A 15,948-nucleotide genomic window follows, 5' to 3' on the forward strand; every position below is an offset into this window, starting at 1 on the left:
CCATCCCTCTCCCCTGGTAACCATAAACTCATTCTCTAAGTCTGTGAGTCTGTTTTGGTTTTGTAAATCAGTTCATTTGTACCTTTTTTTTTTTTTTTTAGATTCCCCATATAAGCGATATATTTGTCTTTCTCTGTCTTACTTCACTTAGTGTCACAGGACATTTTAAAAGCCATGTACTCCAAAAATACTTAACTGGAGAAGCTCCTAAATGTAGCATGCATAACTGTTTTCAGAGACTCAAGTAAGTTTTCCAAAATACAATCTTTCCATGTTCTCCTCCCGCAAAGTAGCCCTCCAGCAAGCACAGTCCAGAGGCTGGTCCAGGAATAGACATTTGAGTTTGAAACTTGCCGGCCCACAGAAACGCTATAACCTTCAGCAAGCCCCTCTCCCATTTTTCTTGAAGGTGCAAACAATACAGAGAACCCCTTCCAAGATCCTCATCTCATAGGAAGAATCCTGGTTGCAATCTCTTCTTCCTCTCTCCACTTTTCTGTCTCTGTGTAAGCTTCCCTTCCCCCATCCCCTCTCCTAAGAATCCTTTCTCTGTTATCTCTTATCTGTATCTCCTTTATTCTACCTCAGCATCAACTGTATTAATAATAAAGGTGACCTCAGTGTCCATCTGCCAACCTCCTCCCTCGTGTCCAGCTCGGGCAGGTGAGAGGTATGCTATTAACTGGTCTCTCTCAAGCCCCAAAAGGCCAGTACTAACTCCATGACTTGCTTGCAAAAAAAGGCCACAAACACACACCCAGTTGCCTCCAGAAGTATTTTAAAGAGCCACAGGAGGCGACATAAAGAGGTGCCAACATCAGACGCACCGCAGTCACCCCCACTCCAGACAGAGATGGTCAGGGCTCAGCATTCCAGAAGGAAAAGAAAACAGGCAACTTCACATGCCAAGAATGATCTTAGAAAAGCCAGGCTACTGTATTAGTAAAAAGTAAAATAACTAATGAGAGTCTTCTTCCTGCCTTGGGTACTGAAAGTGGATTTATCATCAGATTTCACACACAACTTCTGAATGAAGACGAGGTTTTGGAGGATTTAAGTAATTCACCCAAGATCACATAGTCACTAAGAGGCACAGCCAAAATTCCAATGCAGATCTGTCTATCCAGGTCAGAAACCTGAACCCTGCATGGAGTTCAAGTCCATCCAAGTTCACATGACCTACCCAAGGAACCAAGGCAGTGTCACCTGCCAGGACAGGGGCAGGGCTTCAGAGCTGAGACCCAAAGCCGTCACTTAACTTCTCGAAAGTCCCAGCCTTAGTATCTGTAACATGAAAATAACAACGGTATCCACCTTATAGTTATCATGAGGTTAAAATGAAATAATAATGCCTTTGCTACACGCCTGGCACATAGTTAAGTGCAATAAATATTAGATCGTGTTACTAAGAGGATGACTGTCATCTAACAGCAAAAGCAATGAGAACAGATGGAGAGGCCAACTGAGCGTGGAGTCAGAGCTGACCTCAGGATTTAGAAGTCCCAAATGGGGTAGTAGTAATTATCTCTGAATAGAACAAGTGAAATATAAACCTGGGCTGTCTCACACCATAACAGAGTTTTCTAAAACCCACGAGCAGGAAGTTTTTCATACCCAGTGAAAATCAGACATTTAAGCAGTATGGTAGAAACTTCAAAGAAACTATTTTTTGACCTCACAATGGAGAAATAAAACCACGTCAGTATTTTTTCCTAAAAGTCACAGAACAGATTTATCTTTCTCATTTGGTCAGTTTCAGCTCACTTGACTTTACAATCTGGAAACCAGGTCAAGTTGTACAAGGAGATTTAACATCACTATATGAGTCAAAAAGTTAGTTCCCATAGATAAAACCATTTTAGACACAGGTACTGACCTGGAAGGATCTCACGCACATACCTATGACCTCGAGTATTAAAGACTGAAGGGGGAAAAGCAGCAAACTGACAAAATTTAGTCAACTATGGACATCAACAATTATCCTCAAATATCAGTGCTAGCTAGGAAATCATAGGAAATCATACTGTGTTTAAAGATGCCGAAGTTTTCATTTCTAAATCGACAACATCAAAGAAATAACTTAAGCCTCAAGAGCTTCAGAAATAAAAGATACACTGTTCTCCCTTTCCTTTTTCTCTCAAAAATCAGCATTACCCTCTTCACATCTGTACGCTTAACAATACAGATGATTCTTTTATGTGGAAGTCCACCTGGCCTCTTGCACTCTTAGGAGTCCCCACGTCTGCCATAAAATAAAGGCATGCATCTTGTAAAACTAAATCCTAAATTCATGCCATGTATTTCTAACTTTCACCCTTTCCCCATCTGCAAGATGATTACAAGGAAAAGCCCTTTATTAAAAGAGAAAAATAAGAGCGAGCCTGTTCTGCTTCTACAGCAGGAACGAGGCACAGAAATAAGACATAAAATTGACAGCAAACTGAGGCGAGGCACTCTTGTTATATGGACCTCGTCCCATGCCCACTTATTCTGAAGATGCCCTCCTCCTGCAGAGTCGCGCCTTCCCTCAGTTTCAGGACATGTGGACAAGGAATTCCACACATGCTTTTTTGAAAGAATATCTTTGCTTAAGATTACCTGACTTTTTTATCTTCTTTCTCTCTCTTTTTTTTTAACGTTGGCCATCTTTTTTCTCTGTATATGAAACAAAGAAACACAGTTCGAAAAAGTGGCTAGTAAGAGGAAAGAAATTTCACTAGAAATGAGAAGACCTTGGGTCAGGTCCCAGCCAGGAGCTCCCACGTGACACAAGGCTTGGTCTCCTCTTCAGAAAATCGAGGGGGCTGGGCTGGATGATGCCAAGATCCTTAGAAAAGCACTCGGATGCCCAGTCCTCCTTCCTAGGAAAATTAAATCGATCTGCGAATATCAGACACACCCTTTAAGAAAATTCAATCCAGTAACTTGGATATAAAAATGAATTAACTATAACCAACTGTTCTTGCCATTCACAAATGTTAGCCAACCAAAACACATCATTTCAGACGCAATGCTCCTCCTCTTGGGAACGAGCATCAGGGCCCAGGGGCTCGGGCCCCTGCCTCACAGCCCTCGGCTGAATTCGGTGTGGCCCAGCTGCACGGGGCGCTGCACGGGGCCCCTGAAGATCGTGATCCAGGAGGCCGGGCCAGGCTTGTGTGCCAACAGGCAAAACTCAAAGATCAAGAGAGTTCGAAGCGCAGGGGAGGAGAAACTTACTGAAAGAGTCAGGAAAGGCTCCGAGGGCTGGGGCTCCACCGACAGCAACCCTCAATGGAAACTGAACCAAGGCACCTCCAGCCAGGCTAACAGCTTGAGGAAGCACAGGTCACTTTGGAGAACACCCTCTGAGCATCTGGTGGCTCCAGCCAGATGCAATGTGGGGAGCACAAAGCCGGGCGGGGCAGTGTGAGCAGGGAGGAAGGAGAGCGCAGACGGGAGCGCAGCCCTGAGACTGAGAAGGCACTGCCACTGACAAGGCCACTGCATTGTTAATCCCCTTGGACCCTGAGCAGGAAAGAGGGACTTCTAGGACTCAGCTGCTATTCCCAGGGACCATGGAGGAATTCAGTACTTCTCCCTTATGCAATGGAACTGGAACCCACCACTGTACAGATATAAGAAGGCCCAGCCTGCAGCAGCCCTTAGGAATCTTGCCCACAGTCAGACTGGCCACCGCAGGGCAAGGCCTGCACAGCCCCACCAATGGCACTGACGCTGCCCTGAGTACCCCTCGGACCCATCGGTACCAGCTCTAGGGCCTTCAGTTGAAGAACAAACGGCCCAGGCTGCATGATTTACGAAATGAGCTCTGTAACTACACGAGTTATAAAATTCTACATCATAATTTTGGTAGTACAAACTGAGTTCTGCTTTACTTTTAATTTAAAAATTACTTCTCCCCAGAAGTCTACTGAAAGGAAAAAAAATATGAAATACACAGGCATGTCTACTTAAGTTAGAAATGTCATTCTTCCCGGTAAATTAACTATTCGCAAAGAACAGCTTAAAAATGGAGGCAGAGGGACTCCCCGGCGGTCCAGTGGTTAGGACTCTGCGCTCTCCCCTACGAGGGCACAGGTTCAATCCCTGGTTGGGGAGCTAAGACCCCGCAAGCCGCAAGCCAAGAGGCATGGGGGGGAGGGGGAAATGGAGGCAGAAACCCGTATTCTTCCCCATTAAATTCCCAGAGGGGAAAAAAGTCATTTGGTAGTAGACGATTTTCCTAGTTTCTTCTACTATAGAAGCCCTGGGCTTCAAAATCAAAGTCGAGGAAAGTCCTTGGAGCAGTACCAACAGTGGTCTGTTGGAGGCGGTCTCACTGACAAGAGATCTGGGATTTCAAGCCACCTGGCGCGGTGACGGCCAACCCCTCCAAGGCCAGGACAAAAGTCCTCCACAGCAGTCCGCCCCCTGAGTTGCTGATGTCCTTCTCCATCCAGAGGAGGTGTTCCTTCTCTCAAAGACGACCCCTACCTCGCCTTTCTGCGTGGGTCCTGGGCTGATTCCAGGGCCTCCGAGCCCCATCCTGCCCTCCCCAGGGTTTTCACCATCTCCTTACCCGCGCCGTCTTTCTCATCCACTTACACACGTGAAACTCACACCCCTTCATTTAAGAAGAGGCCCTGATGCTTCTCACCCGCTCCAAGCCCTCTCTGCCCTTCGCAGCAAGCTGCCGGTGAGAGTACCGATGACCGCGAGCACGTCTACGAGCACTTACAGCGCACGGATGCTGTGCCAAGCGCTTGATTGCCCCGTGTAACTCCATACACCCTGTGGGCACTGTTAGTACCCCGCTTTCACACACAGGGACACAGACGCGCTGAGCGCTCGATTACCCCGTGTAACCCCATACACCCCGTGGGTACTGTTAGTACCCCGCTTCCACACACAGGGACACAGACGCGCTGAGCGCTTAAGTGACCTGCCGAAGCCCACGTAGCCCACTTAGCAGCCGGTGGTTGAAGGGGACCGTGAACCCGGCTCAGAGCCCCTCCCCACACTGCCTCCGGCCCCCTTCTCTCCCGCATCGCCCCCTCCCTCACCGAGACTGCTCTTGCTAAGGTCTCCAGGGATAACAAGCTGTGACCTCGGGGACCGCGCTGACTCACTCTCGGGGCTACTCTCTCCCGGAGTGCCCTCCCTTGGTTTCTAAGCCGTCCCGCCCAGTCTTCCTCCCACCCCTGGGGCTCCCCCTGCTCACCTCTCCCAGGTCACCCCTTCCTCCGCCCTTCCTCAATTCTCACTCTTTCTGGACCATCACACTCACCCCTTAGGCTCACCCATCACCAACAGGCTGATGCTTCCCATACAGACATCTGGATGTTTCTGGCTGTCCAGCATCTAAGCTTCCTTACCACATTCACAGATTTGCCACTGTCACCCCTGCTGAGCTGTGAAAGGGCCAATGACAGGTGACCTTGAACAACACTGGGGCTCAGGGGCTCCGCCCCCACACAGTCAAAAGTCTGCATTAACTTTACAGTCAGCCCTCAGGATCCGCCCCCTAGCTGTGGTTCTGCGCCCACAGGTTCCATCAACTGCGGATCGTGTAGTCCATATCGATAGAAAGAGAGCACGTCTAAGTTCACCTGCACAGCTCAAACCCGAGTTGTTCGAGGGTCAACCGCCCTAGTTTTAGTGGCCGAGCTTGCGGCCGGGCGCCAGCACACGACCTAGACTTGGCCAGGCTCACCGGCCCGGGGCAGGGCAGCGGCTAATGATGCCACAAGGGAGGAAGGAGGTGGGGCTGTTCTGGGGTAGTAGCCACCACAGACGGGGAGCGGCAGGGGCCGGGGCGTCCTCAGCAGTCTCCTTCCAGGACACGCTCTGGCTGTGGTTCTCGCTGCAAAGTCCCCTGCTTGCTTGTTTGTTTTCTGAGCCTGGTTCTTAAGTCTTCCTCGAGATTCTGTCCGCTGCCCAACATCTTTTCAATGGATTCCTTTTCTGCTTAAATCAGCCAGGGTCGGTTTCTGTGGTCTGACTGATTCATTTCCCAAGCCTGTGTATCTGTGGCCTGGACTCCTCTGCTGAGCTTCTGACTCGTGCTTCCACCTGAAGCGGACACCAGCCCGCAGACGGCCCCCCGGAACCCCCAAACACAATCCAAGATGGAGCTCAGCGTCTTCCTTGGTGTCCCCAGTGGTTCACGGCGCTGTCTGCCCCTCCTGGTGAGCGACAGCCAACCCGCCCAGCCGGGAGCCCTGCTGACACCCTGACTTCTCTACCTTTCTTAACTCCACACGCGGCCGACACTGAGGGCCGTGCTGGCATCTGACACGCTGATACCACACAAAGCCATCCCCTCCTTCTAGTCTCACTAGCAGGACCTTACGTTCAAAAGACGTTACATCTGCACGTTAAAGAATTTTAAATATATTATTGCGTTTACACATTTAATCTTACCACAGTCCACATGCTATAAAGAACGCCTTTAGTTAAGTGGTTAAATAACCATGCAAAAACCTATAAAAGAAAAGGCCAGTAATTAAGCGTGTGTTTCCTACTCCCAGCCCAACTTTCTCTTTACTGTAAAACATGGCTTCTCATCTACAGTTTAAAGACTTAACATCTTTTCCTAGACTCTACTATATGTTAAAATAGTTTAAAATGATTTTTAAACCTGCAAAATACAAAATACATTTTGCACTACCTTTCAGCTCTAAGACAAGTTAGCATGAAAAAGTAAATCAGTACTAGACGTCTCCGGCAGTAACAGTCTTGGCCAGATGCTACACGTGGTGAAGAGGAAGCCAAACAGAAATTCACACAAACGATAAGTGAATGGGGAGACTGGGAATGAAGGCCTTTTCCTCCTCAATCATAAGTGGACAATGCCAGCTTGTGCAATACGGTAGCTATATTTAGAAAACCAACCAACGTGCCCATATAAATTTAGATATTAGTTCTCTGAACATGAACAAGCTGGTTTGTTTTTTTTTTTAACTGAACAATTGTTGACTTACACTATTGTTAGCTTTAGGTGTACAGCAAAGTGATTCTCATATATACACGTTCTATTTCAAATTCTTTTTCATTATAGGTTATTACAAGATACTGAATATAGTTCCCTATGCTATACAGTAAATCCTTGTTGTTTATTTTATATATAGTAATGTGTATCTGTTAATCCCATACTCCTAATTTATCCCCTGCCCTTTCTCCTTTGGTAACAGAAAGATACTCACTGACGTAGAGAACAAGCTATTTTTTAAAGCTCAACTATGACCCTTTAAGCAACTTGGTATATAAATATCACTTTTTCTTCAACAAAATAATTTTATTTCCTAACACGTGGCAAACATATATATCCAATGTGTACTCATCTTGCACATTTATTCACAGATGACTTCCAAACTACAACCGCCTTGATACTTAAGCAGGAACTAAACATTACCTTAGTTGATATGAAAAATGCTTTTAGATGGATAACGGTATGAATATACTGGATTGGTCATAGCAGAATTTGATTAATTAGATTAGTTCTATAAATTTAAAGCTTGGGAAAGCCACTACTTTTGCATCTGACGCTTTCAGACGAATAGGATGCAGCAATATCGGCTTGTATTCCAGAGAAATTCCTTTAGTTTTTCTGGTGATGGAACCACCATCACCAGAAAAAAAGCGGCAATGTCAAATCCCACCAACACTAATTCCTTCACTCCACCTGCATCAGACATTACCGCAGCCAAGGCAGTTTGACCTAAGAATCCAAAGAAGAATAAGAGGCTGCCTGACTTCCATGGGCCTACAGTCTCACATATCACTCAAGGTGGAGCACAGTCCAGAAGAGGGAAAGATGCTGTGAAGCAGGTTCAGCAAAGCTTTCTGGACGAGACGGCGTCGAGCAGGACCAGAAGGCTGGATGTGCCGTGTTCAGGTGAACATGGAGGAAGGGGTTCCCGACAAGGGAAACACAAGTGAAGGCGCACGGACTTCAGGAAGGTTGGTAACACAAAAACGGAAGGACCTAAGGGGATTTCTTATAGTTTCTTGGGAGGATGAAAGAGTCATCCTATATAACTTCAAGGTCCAGAACAACATTTGAATTCAAGCACAATGCACTGATTGACTTTTTTAATCCCAAAGTGAGCAAATATATCAAAACAATTTCAGGCAATTACGAAGAATATTAGCAATATTGTCCCAAAAAATCTAATGAAAAATGCCTAAGCGTTTTTAACTGTCCCTTGAAGGGCCAGCCCTCCTGGCCATGGCATCTGCGCGCTGCAAAGAGCAAGGATTCGCGTGCTCTGAACATGCCCCTATTCAACAAGCTCAAGTCCTCTCCCTTTAAAAGAGAAAAACAAAATCTACCCTCTGAATGAAAATTTTTTTTGAAAACAGGAATGTAGAAGAAGCTCTTCTGATTGGCCTATCAGGCTTTCCACTTAACATAGTAACACAGAGCCCACACTTGCCCACAGAGCATAACTCACTACTGCCAAGCTCACAGCTTACACGATAGAATTCCACCGTCAGCATGGCTTAAACTCTGATTTTTCTCATGTGAAGCCCAAGGCTTACTGACACTGGAGAAACCATCCCGAGTGTGCCCCGAAAAACAAGGACTCCTTAACACGAGACAGAGACTGGGGTTTTCTCCTAGGGATGGAGGGGCTAGTAACTTAAAAATGTGTTATGTCAAAACCAATTTGCCCTTGAGAAATAATGGTCACGGTGTCATGGTTTCTCCCACAGGGTTCTGTGGCACAGACTGGCCCTCAACATTCCTTCTCTCTTTCTTCCACTTCGTTTTTGGCTGGGCACATTTCCCAAGCTCCCTTGCAGCTAGGTATGGCCACGGGACCAGGCTCCAGCAAATGGGGTGTAGGGTCCTGTGGCGGGTGCCAGGAACTCTCTGGCCCTACCTCCACCCTTCCTCCCATCCGCAGCCATGAACACAATGCCGCCACCTCGCACCCTGAGGACCAGGCCAGTGCCCTAGGCGAAGGAATGTGGGGATCCTGGGGGAGCGGGGATCCCTGAAGACTGCCTGGAGCCAGAGGCAGTGTAAAGCATGTTTTAAACCTCTGGTACTTTGTAGCTCTGTTACCTCAACAGTTAAGTCTAATTGAAACAGCTCTCACCCTTTTCAAACAACAGAGCTGCCAGGGGCCACTGCTCAACAGAACTACCACTATCCAAGAGCCCCATCCTCCCAGCCTCTGCTTGCCCTGGGGAGGTGGGTCCAGCACTGCCAGCCTTTCATGTGGTCCAGAACCAGAGCTTCCCAATAAATCAGCAGACTAAATGGCTACAGCAATAAAAGTAACCCAAACCTGAGAGCAAAACAAAACTTCTAAGCAAAGAAAAGACGGTTCCTGCTGTCCCACACTGGGAAAAGCCAATGACTACGGTGGTGGCCTACGGTGGCTCTGGTCACACAATGGTGCCAACTGAGAAACGCCTGTATAGGAACTGCCCTCAGGACCGGTAATACAGAAACTGTCTTCTAGTTTAGAACCTATCGTTCTGCCTCGTAAGTGCACATGTAGGGACAAGTCTCACACAGGGACCTGTCAGGACCTCTGTCAGACACTTCAGGGAACCCAGACCCATGTGACCACAGCAGAAATAAAAGAGGTGCTGGAAGGAACACACAGGTGATGTTCCCACCTGGCCTTCTAGGAATAAAGTACGGGCAGGGGCCTCACCAATCACAGCCCAACACCAAATACACTGCGGGGAGGGCAAGGAGTAAAAATTATTCTACTCTTGAAAGACTGCTTGGAACTTTCCTCAGTCATTGATACACATGACTTTCTTCCCCAGGGTGACTGCAGGAACCCTACAATGGGGAAAGGCTATCTTCCTGCCCTATTCAAAGTCCTTCAACACCGTGACAAAGTGCAGAGCTCTTGCAAAACCAGAAGAGGAAAATCGGGGCCAGACTGTGTCCTGTTTCCTAGTCAGGCTTGGGAGAAAGGAGTCCAAAAAAGGTTAAGGCAGTGAAAGAAAGAAATCTGCTGAATTCCCAGGGCCTAGAGTCACTGGGTCCCCAGCGGAGACCAACTCACAAAGGTGGAATCAATGAGCTAGATGAGTACAAGAGATTGTTTGTGTGACCAGAATTTCAGTTTCCAGTACTATAAAGTTAAGATATCACCCCTAGACCCACCGTGAAGATTAAATGAAATCTGTGTGTAGAGAGCTTCGCAAAGTGCCTGCGGTGTGGTGGAGGCGGGTGTCTGTTCTAAGGGCAGCAGAAAAGCAAAATGGTAAAGATTCATGTTCCGATTTCCATGGACTCTCCAGAAGCAAATCAGGACAAGACCAAAAATGTTTCAGAATTTCACGTACTGAGGAGGGGGCGGCTTGAGTTGGGGGGAGGGAGGGGCTGAAACACCTCCGACAATTCCCGCGAGCTGACAGCACCGGGCTGCTCTCAGCTGGAACAGCAGCAAAGTAGCAGGAGCCTCCCTTTCAGTTCAGCCCAGGGAACTTAATTGTTCTTAATTATACAGATGCCACTCATATGCAAATAGTGCATGAAGGGTTTTCCTTTTAAATTGTAATTTTTCTTTCAAACCCTTGAAGCACTGAAGTGTTACTGCTGAAGAAAGAATGGCCCCGAGGTCGTGGGGCCCAGGAGAGAGGCCCCTGGGCACAACCTGCCCTCCCTTTGTACAGCCCTGCGCCTGTCCAGGGTCTTGCTCCCAGGTCTCTAACACCCTCCCCTCTCCTTGCAGCATTCTCCAGCCCAGACAAGCACGGTGTGAATCCCACACGGGTTCCAGAGCCCAGCAGAGCAGGGAGGAACAAGGATCAGCCAGCGGCAATGCAGCTTCAGCCCTTCAATCCTTCTGTCAATGAACACCAATTGCAAAAGAAGTCCAGCGTTCCAGTAAAAACTGTGTTTCTAAGATAATAATAGCAACTTGGGGGAAAAAAAAAAAAGCTGCCAACAAGTAAATAAGCGGAAACAAAACTGTCCTGTGCAACATGATTACAACTAAAAACATACAGAGGAAAATGAAAAGGCAATAACCAAAATATTAACAGGCCATGTTAGGATGGGGGAATACTAGTAACATTTCCCTTTCCCCCCGGTTTTCCAAATTTGTTACAGGGTTCAATGTCTTTGAGAATATTAACAGTTTTCAGTTATGTGCTTTTAGAAAACTCAGGAGCGACAGGAAGGTACATTCTTCTTAAATACAACCTGTAATTATTTCTTTTTATCATTCAAGTAACACATTTGCACATTTACAAGTTATCTGAAAGCTAACGAAAGTTTCAACTCTCAAACACTTCTTGTTACTTTGCTCCACTTCCCTGACTCTCCTCCACCTCTTTCAACAGAGACCCCCAGGCTCCAGCCCCAGGCCTTCTTCTTCCCCACCTACAACCACTCCCTGGCTGATGTGACCCAGTCTCCAGGCTCCATCACCTGAAATTTACATCTCGGGCCCAGCCCTGTCAGCAATCCCAGTACTCTAGCTGCCCACCCACAGGTCTACTGGGATGTCTAAAAGACATTAAAAAAACTCTTCCCCCCTGCATCAACAGCCATCTTGGCTCAGCTGTTCCAGCCAATAATCTTGGAATCATCATTGACTGCTCTCTGCCTTACGCCCACATCCATCTATTGGAAATCCTGTGAGCTCTGCTTGCAAAACAGATCCAGAACCACACCGCCTTCCCCACCTCCACCCAGGCCTGGGCACCACCCTCTCTTGATCTTTTGACCACTGACTGCAATTAACTGGGCTCAAGTGGCCTTCCCACAGTCTAGGTCAACACCGGCCAGGACAGCCTTTTTGAACCGAATTCAGCTGGTCTCACCGCTCTGCTCAAAGCCCCCAAAGACTCCCCATCTCATGGGTCTCACAGGAACTAACTCCACAGCACACTCTCCCCATGACTCACCTTCAATTCCCTCCCACCTTGGGATACTCTGCTGTAGCCCAAGGTCTTCTGGCTGCTCTGTAAACACTCCAGGCACAAATTCCCACCTTACAGGCCTCTGCACTGGCCACTCTGTCTGGAACATTCTTTTCCCACGTAGCCTCATGGCAAGCTCCCTTACCTCCTCCAAATCTTTGTAAAATCTCACCCAAACACCCTGCTTATAATGACAGCCCCACCCCACGATCCTCATCCTCTTTTTCCTTGCCCTATTTTTCAACTTTCTCCACGCTACATATCACCTTCAAACATCCATACAAGTCAGTTGTTTATTATACTCAGATTTGCCGTCTCTCTCCCACACTCTATTAGACTGCAAGTGCCACCAGGACAGGGATTTTGGTCTGTTTTGTGCAGAATGCGTCCCAAGCATTTAGACAACAGTTGCTCAACAGCATTTGTTGCATAGGAGAAAAACTCTTCAACTGGTGTCACGGATTTTTAAAATCACAATCCAGGCCTCAGACTATCTTTTTAATTATCCAGTATAAAGTTAGCCTCACCAAAATATATCAGAGACCACAGGAGAGGTCATGAAAAAAGGTTTCCTAAATTTCAATATAAACCTTGACCAAATCTAACTGTTTAAAAAAGGAGAAACAAACTATGTATAGAAAAATTTTAAAAACCAATGTCAGATGCCACGGAGCAACTAAGCCCATGTGCCACAACTACTGAAGTCCACGTGCCACAACTACTGAAGTCCGCGCGCCTAGAGCCCATGCTCTGCAACAAGAGAAGCCGCGATGAGAAGCCTGCACACCGCAAAGAAGAGTAGCCCCCGCTCAGCACAACTGCAACGAACACCCAACGCAGCCAAAAATTAAAATAAATTAATTTTTTTTAAGTTACCTTTTAAAAAAACAAAACGAAACCAAAAATGTCAGGCAAGTTATATTTTTTATTCACCTTAAAAAGAAAAAAAAGGTCTAGTCATGCCAAGGGTATACAAATTAGAGTGACTTACTAAATTACAAATGCCGCAATTTTTAATAAAATGCCGAGACAACTAAGAAATTAAGAAGCAGAGAGGATATTGAGTCTACTGAGAAAAATAAGGCCTTGAATCAGGCACTGAACCATGCAGAGATTAGGCTAAGACCCAGGACCGTAAGAAGAGACCCTGTCTGTTAACCCCTGGCTTGGGGAAGATCTTCGGGAAGCAGCATCCCAGGCCTGGGCCTATTCAAACCTTCTAACTAACATCGAAGCAGCAACATGCCTGAGATGCCCATTCTGGTTCCATTGCTTGCATGAGTGGATTCATAATCCCAGAAGGAAGAAATCAATCTAAGCCTATATAAATAAACAGCAGGTACACAAGAAGAGAGGCAAGCTGAGGTGACGCCCGGCACCTGATCCTAAATCTCACTTCTGCTACCTCAGCTGCACTCCGGGTTCAAGCCCCAGTGGGGAGATGTGTCCCCCACACCCACATCCAGTCCCCCAGCTACCGTAGTGGCGAATGTGGCCAATGTGGGGATAAAAGATCTGAGGAATGGAGAGAAAGTCCCTGACTCTGCTTATTCCGAAAGCCAACAGCCCTCCTTCTTCCAGGTTGTGAGAACTAAATAATAAATTCCTTTTAATCGGAATCTGTCACTTGAGGCTGAAAAGGTCCCAACTAACAGTTAGATGAACCCAGTAACTAAAACCTAATTCGTGAGATTGGGTCCAAAAGTCAGGAACACAGGTAACCTCTGGAACATTAAAATACATTTTATGACTATTTATGGGAAAAAAAAATGCTTTCTGAGAAATAGGGTGATTCTGCAAAAGCCCTAATCATCTGCATCCCCATCAAAAAACTGTCCCTTAAAAGGTACAAACTATATTTTCTTTATAAAAGAACCACAGCTTCTATTGAGGGACAGAAACATTCTAAAATTAGATTGTGGTGACAGCAATCCAACCCTGCAGATACACTAAAAAAACACCGACCTGCACACTTTAGATGGGTGAATTGTATGGTATGTGTATTATATTTCAATAAAGCTGTTTCAAAAAAAAAAAAGCAAGTACACATGCCAGCCTCCTAACTCAATCATCCTGTCAGGATTCAACGTAGGAAAGGAACCAGGTCATTTCTACAGATGCATCTTCTCAAACACGTAATGGAAGCCCCACAAGCTCATTTCCTTTCTGCGCACACAGATGCCTCTTATGCATAATGAAAATGCCATATGCAGATACGTTTGATTAGCACGTCCACGTTTCCCATTATTATGCAGCACTTTGTAACAAGCTGCCGTTAATGCCTGCCTATTATCCAAGTGCAAAATCATTCCGCCTAATTTCAAGCAGCCTGGCAGCTGCAGGGGAAGAACAGCCTTGCCCTCCAGTGGAGGCCCATTTGACATATAACCCCTGTTGCTACAAGGACCCCAATCATCTAGAGCTAATCAATTTCAATCAAGCAGGCACATCTGTTAGCATGTACCTTCCAAATGCCAGCATGAGAAGATGAAGAAAAGGGCAGAAATCAGGACTAGTGTTCTGGGGTTTGGGTTTTTTTTGTTTTGGGTAGGTTTTGTTTGTTTGTTTGTTTTGTTTGTTTTTTGGCAGGGGGAGGGGAGGCGGTGAAGAAATCAAATAAAAGCAGAACAGATGCTTACACCAAGACATGTTCTCCCCTTGCTGTGTCCGTCCCCATACACTTCTTCGTGGACATGTGAGCCCTGATCCTTAAACCACCTGGCCCCTAGAGCTCAATGAACTCCACTGCTACTCAATAACTCTGAATTTGCCAGTTCTCCAAATAATCCTTTGACCTCTCTTCTGAGGAGGCATTTCCGTATTTCAAATAGCCTCCATTGTGGTTTTCCTTTAACTATAAACAGAGATAAGAAAATACACTAACAGTACTTCATACAATGAATCAGGGAATTATACTGTGACATTCCATAGTTAGTACAATAACTGCTGCATATAAAGTATTCCGTTAAATTTTTAACTCTCATTACAAACAACTCAACTTTTATTCTGCATTCAGTAATACTTTTCAAAATATATTTCTTTCCTCTCTTAATAACAAAAGAAGGAAATCCTGTATACTCCACACTAGAAATACTGCCACATTCTGGCAGTAGTTACAGAATTAATCCCTTGAAATCCAAGAAAAGGTAAATCCTCTGCAGCGGAATTTTAAAATATGTAGCTCCTAAATATTTCCTTCTTTTTAAAAAGAATCATCATAAGCACCAGCTTGTAGCGTCAAGAAATTATTTAGTCCGCTGGAATTCAATGTGGCCACCTCTCAGGATAACCAGAAGCAGCTTTTTAAAAATATGGCTACCAGGAATCCACCAGTTCCTCCTGAATCAGAATCTCTGGGGATAGAGCCTGGCAATGTTCTGGGAATAACGTCCCCAAGCAATCCCACCGCCCTTGCACCCACTAGAACAGGAGTAGGTGTGTTTGGGAACCACAGATCCATTCATCCATCTATCTGCAGCTCATTCTGAGATCCGTCCAGCAATACTTCTGTTTCCAATGTAGCTCATTCCCATTATAAAACGTTTCAGTCTCCGCAAGAGTCAGGTGGCAGGAAACACGCTAGCTGTTTTAAGCAGAAAGGGATTTTAATTTAGGGAATTAAGTGCTTATGAGATCACTGAGAGGCTCTAGGGAGCCTGCTCTAGGCTGGGCCTCCAGGAAGGAGCTCCAGAGCAACAGCGAACTGCCCCACCATGGGCTCTGGCCTCTGTCACACGGGGAAGGTGGAGCCCGTTGGGAGGCTGCCCTGGAACCACTGAGCCAGGAGTGTCCCAGGACCTGAAAACACTGCCTCTGCCACCACCAGATGTCCTACGGCAGATATCCACTGAGTGGGAGGGTGGGAAGAATCACTCACTCTAATGCTCCAGAGGTTGAACTTACATGAGCTGCAAGTGCTTTGATGCTACTGCACTGAACGGTGCTCACCAGAACGCAGTCCAGTGGGCCAGCCTACTCTGAGCAGAGGCCCTCACCTCTAACACACACCAGTGCAGCACTTGCCCCCAGGCAGCCTCTGACCCCTCAAGTCTCCCTCCCCTA

The 15,948-nt window shown here is 46.5% G+C and overlaps 1 protein-coding gene across 3 annotated transcripts in view; it reads right to left on the reverse strand.

The window, feature by feature from the left end:
* Window positions 1–15,948, reverse strand: part of TMEM131L (transmembrane 131 like) — a 159,942-nt gene that overhangs the window by 87,983 nt on the left and 56,011 nt on the right. The gene's annotated exons all lie outside the window — the stretch shown is intronic.

This window comes from Globicephala melas, chromosome 5 (genome assembly GCF_963455315.2).
Source record: "Globicephala melas chromosome 5, mGloMel1.2, whole genome shotgun sequence".
Taxonomy (NCBI): domain Eukaryota; kingdom Metazoa; phylum Chordata; class Mammalia; order Artiodactyla; family Delphinidae; genus Globicephala; species Globicephala melas.